Here is a 9,365-nt window from a genome sequence, read left to right as displayed (position 1 = left end):
TATATTTGTAAAACTGAATTTGTAATTTCTTTATACTCTTCAATTCCATAAGCATAGTAGGAGAGGTTGTATCTCAGGTTCCTCTCCAGGGTGAATTACTCTCAAAGTATAAACTCAGAACTAATAACAAATAATGTTTTGATATTTAGTATATGATATTTCAGTGTACATATAGTATGTTACCACAGGTTTTAAAAGTAAAGGTTGAATAAACATTTGTGGAATGATCCAAGCTTCTTTCATGATTCCCGAGTTCCATGGCATATCTTTTGGTGTAAATAATCTCTTAAGACCCTCCCTTCCAATTATAAAATACATTCATTCTAAATTTTCATATTTTAAAAGGTCTAAATTGCAAAAATAAAGCCTGATCGACAACTATTCATTGATTTGCTTTATTTACCATGATTCAAGCTTCATATATAATATGTAGTTTTTATATTGAACTTTCACAATAAGATTAGCCCCTGTATTTTCTAAACAGTGGAAATAGATGAGGAATTTAATATGACAGGTGTTGATTTAGTAGGCTCCAATGGAAAGTGAATTTTCTTCTTGACTGTGTGCCTAATACTTTTGGAAGGCATTGAACATTTGCCTGAGGCCTATAAACATTGAATTTTTGGTTCAAAATGTTAGAATACACATTATACAATTTTTTATGTGTGTTTGATTTAAAATAGAATAAAATTCTGTAGAAGTTTTCCCCTTTAATTTGCCCATTTTGATTCAACAGACTCCAACTTAGAGCTATGAAATGATTTGCTGATGTATGTATACATAATGGGCACCAATACTTGAAACTTGAGGGTAATTTATTTGACTTCACTTTTTAAGTCCTTTTAAAGACTTTGCTTTTAAAATTCTAACTTTGAGCAACCAAAGATAGAACTTCCCCTTCCCCAAATTAAACTTGCTTGTTAGTCCCATTGATATTTTTTCTTTGTTTCTTATTCCAATATTACAATTAGGAATTTAGCATTAGCTTCCTTGTTTTAATAAGAAAGATATTTATTTGAAGGTTAATATGATATATTTTAAAGATAACAATAACCATCTGCTGTTTCTTTCCTAAATATAAACTTTTTTTAATAACACATTCACCATATTTTTTGCATTGGGGAATTTTCATCTTGTGTGTGTGTGAACTAAGTCTGTACCTCTAAATTTCTGATTCTCATCTTTCTTTCACGAATCAGATTTAATTTTCTTTTGTCTTCTGAACATATTTATGTATATTCCCTGCTGGGCACAAACCCAATTTTGACTGTTTCCACCACAAAACTACTTTTTTCTTTTGAATTCCTCTGTCTATAAACTCAATATTTTCTCAACCACCAAGACTTGAAAACTTGGTTATTTATTCCTTCCTTAGTGTCTCTCCCTATTCTATTAGTTGCAGTGTCCTGTGCATTCTAACTCTGCCTTTTAAATCTAGATCTAAGTTTGCCTTTTGATGCCTCTTAATGGCTTTCATTACTTTACACTTGGTCTATTTAAATAATTTATGTTTTCCTTCTTATGCAACTTTGATACTGCTGCCAAACTGCTTTCAGCAGTGTTCAATTCTGATCATATCATTCTCCCACTTTAAAAAATGCCAATTCTTTTCCATCACCTACTAAACGGCGCCAGGTCAGGCACAAGTCCTTGGAACTGTTGCCGCTTTCTGGGTTTAGTCTTTTGTAGAAGCTTTAGAGAGGGAAAGCCTATGCAGTTCCTATTACCTTGTCTTCTCACCACTCAAAGTTATCTCTGGAAAATATTTGCATAGATCTAATCTCTGCAGATAATAAGGCTACAGTTGGCTAACACAAAACAGAATGTGACAAGGGCTGATTGACTACAACTCTGAAGTGAAGCTATTATGAAGATGGCTAAGATGCCTAAACAGAACATGTGATTTTACCCAGAAATTAATTACAATGACTCTTTAAAGATAGAGTTAGAGATAAGGAATTACTGGGTTAGCTAGCAGCTTAAGCAAGCATCCTCTTTGTAAAATATTCTTTTCTGCCAAAGAATCTCACTCATTTCAGTTGAGCAACTCAGGACTTGGGTATATGACCACAGGAGGGAAAAGACATGTGTAATGGAAGCTCTCTAACCTTTGGAACAGAAACATATCTAGTAATAAAGACAATTGCAATGCATTATCATACCAACAATTATCTCGTGAACTGAGATATCTATCTAATGGGGTACAACTCTAAGCCTTATATAGCCTAATCATTTTCCTGAATTATTGTTCATAATTTTTTGCATATGGCCTACATTCCCGCTTTGCCCAATTACATGTTCTTCCTTCTCTTGCTCTGCCAGTGCAATGTTCTCTGATTGTCTGGTAGGTCATTTAAGATGAAAAAGATAATCTCACCATTAGTCATCAGTTTATAAAATGTTTTGCAAGATAAATACAATTAAAAAAAAAAAAACAACGGTAACAATGCTTTTGGAAGGTAAGATGAGAATATTCCTGTCCATTTCAAAAGGCACTATGTAGTTTAATATTTTCTTTCCACAGCTCATCAACTGTAGCTTGCGTCCTTCCGACTACACTCTTCTATGTCCAGTGTATTATATAAAGTGAGGTTCCAATCTGTTTTCTCAATTTATCAAAAATGTTGAGATTTCTAAACTGCTTTCTCATTTTCTAAAGTATTTTAATCTATCAATGCTTTCTTGGATAGCAGCTCTTTTTCATATGATAAAATAGCTCCTTGACTCAAGAGCTGTTTGATTCTAATTTGTATTACTTATTGGACATCAATAAATTTTTTAAATAAATATTTATTGAGTTGAAGATTACCACAGGTTTATAACTATGTCTAGTAAATTGCATTTTAGTAAGAGAAAAGGGAGAAATAAGGGGATATATTGTTATTCAGAGAGACTTTTATAAAATAAAACATGATCAACCTCAAGATATATAAAATTGAGAGTAGAATTTGTGAATATGCCACTGTAAACTCTGCTTTCTCTCATTTTTTTTAAAAAGATGGTAATAATATTAAAAAGAGCAGCTGCAAAAAGATATCTTAATGTAAAATTTGATGTTTTCTGATTACAGCACAAGAATAGACTACCTGAATATGTTTATAGTTTATTGAAAAACTATTTTTATGTAAATATCATGAATCACTAATATATTTTTACTAGAATTTATATTTTAATAGGTGAAATATATGAAAAAAATTAGTTATGAAATATTAAAGGATAAGTAAGATTCCCTCTGGAAAATGCAATGAATACTGTGTGAAAAAGACATTTACATAAAATTACATATGTGCAGAACAAAAACATATTGCGTTGATATCTGAATGATGAGCCCAAATAAAATAAGAATTGCATCCCTGTTGAAAATGGTAAAAGTAGTCAATTGATTGTTTGGCATAAATGAAACTCACAAAACATTACATGTTTATAAAATTGACGAAAACTTTAGGAAGATCTGTATAAGCTTATGGAATACATTCATTTCAAAACTCATAGTGCTCTGACAAACCAAATTGGCAATATACCTGTTGCTATAATCCAGATGATTTTCTTTGCTATAACACTGATATGTAATCGAAGTTGAAGATTAACTCTGAGAAAACTTTACTTCATGATAGAAAGAAACATTTCAGTTTGTGGAATTTGAAGACAGTGATCTGTGCCTCCTTTAGTGCCTACTCTATTACTCAGTGATGCAGAATCTGTGATATGTCCTGGACAATGTCACATATGGTGGGACATAGCTTTTGTTCTCCCTTTAAATTCATCTACTAGGATTTAAAAGGGGAAATTTGATAATGTAAACCAAGACAGAGGAAGAAGAAGGTCTCGTTTTAGCATGACAGCTAACTGGAAATCTAATTTTACTAAAAGCTCATTTTGGCTAGCTGTGGGTCTTTCACTCTCCTCATGACTCCTCCATACCACTCCACCCACAGCCCACTCATTTAAGAATGGGTCTTTAAGCAGCATCGAGCCTGGTTAGTACTTGGATGGGAGGCCACCTAGGAATACCAGGTGCTGTAGGCATTAAAAAAAAAAAAGAATGAGTCTGAAGGAGCCCAATGACTGAAAAACTATGCTGGAGTCAAAGATGAAAAAAAGACAAAAAATTAAAAGAAAAACTGGAGACTATCCTTAAGGGAAAAGTAGATTTCTTAGTGACTAGAATTGAAAATGCCCTCTAGCTGACATAAAAGGACATGCTGAAGAAAGGCATGAGGAAAGAGGAGTTAAATAGGAAAGAGGAGACACACAAAAAGTCTGTTTCCTAGAGAGTCCATACGATCTATTGACGCCTCTCCAAAAATTCCACCAAACAAACTGTCAATAACTTATTATTTAATCAAAACAAAGCTTATCTCTACTAAACAAGCAGTCAGGGAGGTTTAACCTCACCACCTTAATGTATTTTTTGATATTTCTTCTGAACTGTGTATGGGGGTTGGGATCATCAAGGCCACATATTTGTAAAGTTTGGGAACCTGGCATTAGACAGATTTAAATTCATTGATATATAAATTTGATTAGTATTGGGTGAAGTTCGTGATAGAATTGTTTAGGTCTGGTGGACACAGTGAGGCAAGAATTTGATATGTAAAGTATTTTGATAAGCAAGAGGTTGGCCCAGTTGAGTGATTTATTACCCTCAGAAAGGGATTATTTACCCTAAGGAGAAATATATTGTCTTAGAGAGAGAGAGAGAGAGAGAACTATGGAACTGTATATCATTCAGAGAAATGGTTTTTTAGAAAGTTCTTGAAATAAACAATAAAGTTAGTCACAAATTATGTGCTTTATCTAGTTTCCCTGAGTAGTGCTGTCTTGTTAATGTCAACTGCTGAAACAGTTTTTGATTGAGCTGTGTAAAGGCAGGCAGGTATTCTCAACATGGATTAGAAGATTCCACTCAAACTTATAGTTAAGGCCTATGTTGGACATTATTTCCTATTCTCTCTGTATTTGTAGACATATTTAGATTTAGATATAAGGTTTTTTTTTTTTTAAACAATGAATAATCCTAAGTTCACCATTGTACTGATGTTTCTCATAGAAGCATATTTTAATATATATTTTAAAATTTTGTATTTTGAAACATTACCCTAATGAGAACTAAAGACAAATTTAACACTAGGAAAAAAATACTTTTATCTTTAATGGCAAAGATAATTAAAATTTTAAATACAAACTTCTTCAATTATTAGGAAAATGATAAACTAATCCAGGGAAAAGTTACTATAGAACACACTAAGAAGGAAAAATTATAAAATATATAATTATGAATAAAATTTGACCTAACTACTAAGTACAAAAATATTAAAATGACAGTGCAATGATTTTGTTTAAAAATTTACAAAGATTCAACATGAGAAAATCTAGTTATATTTAGAATATTTTGAATTGGAATACTTATCCATTGTTTGTCAGGCTATATTTTGCCGCAACCATTCTACAGTGCAATTTGACAATGTTGATCAAATGCATTAAGCATGTATTCCATTTCTAGGACTAGTCCCCTATAAAACAATCAAAGATATATATATCAGATTCATGTTCAGAAAGGTCATTTTAGAATTGTTTATATAGAAGTAGAGTTCCAGTCATCACACTATGTTCTAAGATACAGAATGAAGAAACAAATGAAGAGTAAGGGGCAAGGAACATGTGCCAGCTGTCTGGTATGAACAGTTGCAGATAGCTTTATCTTACATCTTTCTGTGCAGCCCTCAGTCACGTTACATGACAGGCTGGGAAATGTTTGCATTTTAGGCAGCCATATGTTCAGCTAAAAATCAGCAATTCTATTATAATGTGAGAAGGAGAATCTCTTTTACATTGTTTCACTGAGCAAATTAACTCCAATTTGTCTCGGTCTCTCCAATCTACTCTAGTCTCTCCTTAGAATAACTGAAGGGCTCATTGGAGTTTCTTCCTAGCAAAAAGTTGTTCTTTTCTTTAAAAAACAACTTGCTACTATGCTGGAATTTAGATGGGTATAGCCAGCTTATGATGATAAAAACTTCAGTTCTAGAATGTTCTGTTTTTATTTAAATTATGAACGTGTGGATATGTGAATGAATTCAGTAAAAAGTAAATGCTAACAGTTATTTATTTTCTGAATAGTAGGATGATAGATGATTTTAATTCGTGTCTTATATTTAATACATTTTCTAAATGTTTTTAAAATTGACCCAAAAATCAGAAGAGAAATATCCATTTCTATGTATAATATTAAGAGAAATCCCATTAATTAATTTGTCATTTATCCTATAAAATGGATTTAGGTATTTTATATTCCATGCACCAAATGTTATAAACAAATAAACTATCTTTAAGGTACTTAAACTCCACTGGGTGAGGTAGAAATATTAAACCTACAATTATGGTAGAATGATTTGGATGCACTGGTTAGAGGTATGCATAGATTAGTATTGTAGTAGTAAGCAGATTCACTCTCCCAAAACTGTAAGACCTAGAAAAATATTTTAACTGAGTCTAAATATTAAAAAGGTGGATAAGAGTACAAGAAAGTGCTTGTGTGAAGCTATTAAAACTATAAGTTAAAAAGGTATCTTATTGCAAGAATTGCATATATATTGATGTACTAGTGGAATGAGTGTGTGTGTGTGTGTGTGTGTGTGTGTGTGTGTGTGTGAAATAATCAGAGTAAGACTAGAGAGGCTTACAGAGGCCCTAAGGGCATGATGTATCATCTCAAAAAGTCTGAATTTGTTGTGAAAATTTTGTTAGAGATTGAAAGATTGCAAATAGGTAAGTGCTGTCAGAAGATTTGTATTTTAGGAAGTGTCACATCTGATGCCCCTTCAATAAGTGTCCCAACTCTCCAGGTAGCATTAAAAATACACAGGAAAAAACAAACTTAAGCCAATGAGTATATTTATTTGAGAACCTTATAATGTCAAAACAGTCTCATATCTTTAGTCCATGATATGACAGTAGGTGTTTCTTCCCTTGAATAGCCAAAATGTAAATTCATTATCTACTTCAGTTGTTTCCATTTAAATATGTCATCTAACCAGAGCTCAGCTAGTCTGTTTACAGATTTCCTACTTCTAGTTAAGACCCTTGCATGACTTATCTTTTAAAACCTGAATACTTATCTTTTAAGTATAGTACACATGTAAAACATACTCAGCACCTTACCCGCAGCTTAACTCTTAAGGTATTATACATGCATTCATTTTGCTGCCCTGTACTTGTTCTTTCTTTCTTAGCCCTTTTCACTCCTAAAGAAAATAGTATAATTTCACATAGAACCTTAAATTAACAGTGTAAGTGACAATGTAGAAGGGTAAAACTGTATTCATGGAAAGCAACATCACAAAATCAAAACCTGAGGATATTAAATTGGAAGGTAAATTGAATATAGAAGATAATAAAATAGTTCAAAATACATGGATGTCTTTGTTTTAGCTTTTATTATAATTCAGGTGAAAACTGTAACGTTTTCATAGAGGACCAAGGAGCATCACAGAGCATTTAAGGGTATTCAAACTAAGTAGTCTGTGGAGCTCTGCATACCTCCTTCTCTTGCCCATGAGAAGCCAAACAAAAACAAAGAGAAAAACAAAAAACTCCCTAGATGCACTATTAAAAGATCTCAATCTCTGCATTGCTCAGGTAATCCACAGAGCATATGTAATCACTTAGGAGTATTTCCACTATTAACAATGGTATTATCATTTGTGTTTTATACATGAGTAACATGAAACTCAGAGAAGTTAAATAACCTGTTCATTTTCACACTAGTACAATATGACAGGATCACAGTTATAACTAACTATCTGACTCTAAAGCTTTGCTATTTTACTACAGATATCATCAATTTAAATAATAGTTATCAACTTTATGAGATAGTCACCTTTACTTGGTAAAAATTGAAAATATTCATATGAAATTGACCTAATAGAAGTTAAACATTAATTGGAACTGCTTTCTCTAATATTAAATTTGATTTTTACAAATATTTATGTTTATGGAACTATTCTAGACATTGTTTATAAAATTACCAAGTAATATCACTATGAACAATTTTGTTTCTAAATAAATGTGCTACTGTGGCATCAAATTTTGTGGGTATTCTAGTTAATCTTTTTTCATTATTCACATGCTTAAAACTATACGATTCTGAGTTCTCTGAATATTGAATAAAATTTTTAAAAATAGTTCAGTTACGTTAGACTGTGCTTTTCAAACTTTTCCAACTCCTAAGGAAAAGAATATAAATATCCCTTGGTATTTGTGAGTAGTTCCTGAAGAGGCTAACCATAAATGTAAAATTTCTTCATAGTCTCATGTTTTATCCTAAAATATTCATGTAGGTTTTACATCTGATTCCATAACATATCCTTGCTTATTTTGATAAAATCTGATTTAAATTATTAACTATCTGTAAAAATTCTCCCTATTGTTTCAGTTTATGGAGTTGGTTCTCTTGCATTCAAAATAAAAACATTGCACTGGAAATAAAAACAGTCACAGTTTTCCATGCAGTTGCTGATTGAGAGTTCTGGGACTTAAAAACAATTTATGTTAAATAAACTGAGAATAGGACTTTCTCATATAGGTGAGCACTGTAGTGAATTCATTTACCTTAGTATAGTTTTTGTCACATTTTTATTCCATTCATGCAAATAATGACAACTCAGTTTTGAAATCAGAATCCCTGAATTGCCCACCCTCTTATTAGCCACTGTATTCCTATATAGGGGAACAGGTTTTCAGAATCTTTTTTCTGGAATATGACTATAATTCAAGAGGTAACCATTTCTGTCTGAGAAGCTCCTACCTATACCATTAATACTAGAGCAATCTGGGCCCATGTTAAAACAGGTTGTGATTAGGGAAATGGAGAAGAGATGAAAGCGAGGTTATTTAAATCTAAGACTTTTTAAATGTTTGTGATCACCTGAGTGAGATGGGTATATAGGATGACTTTATAAATTCAAAATCTAAATCTAAGTAGTGAAGGAACTTAAAACATTATCCATAAGAATAGCGAAGTTCTAGAGGAGAAAAAATTTCTAAAATTTGAGAGTTCTTATAAGTTGATATAAGTTAAAACACAAAGACATAAGCCATAACGCAATACATAAATGACAATGGAATAATTGAGACACTGTCCCTTATAAAGACAAGAAGGTGATGGTATAGCTTAGACATTGCTCTGGTTTAAGTGTTTAGTCTTTTTATTTTTATTTATTTTTCAATTTAGACCAGATTTACTGTTAGATTGGCCTGCCATTTTGCCAAACAAATGGAACTGCACTTGATTACATGGTAAAAAGTCAGTACTTTTAAGTGGTCCCTTATATTTAATTTTCCTATTTTGCGCTCCCGCTTACCTC

Source organism: Pteropus medius, unplaced genomic scaffold, assembly GCF_902729225.1.
Source record: "Pteropus medius unplaced genomic scaffold, Ma_sr-lr_union100, whole genome shotgun sequence".
NCBI lineage: Eukaryota > Metazoa > Chordata > Mammalia > Chiroptera > Pteropodidae > Pteropus > Pteropus medius.
The sequence above is the reverse complement of the archived record's forward strand: the minus strand, read 5'-3'. Positions refer to the sequence as shown.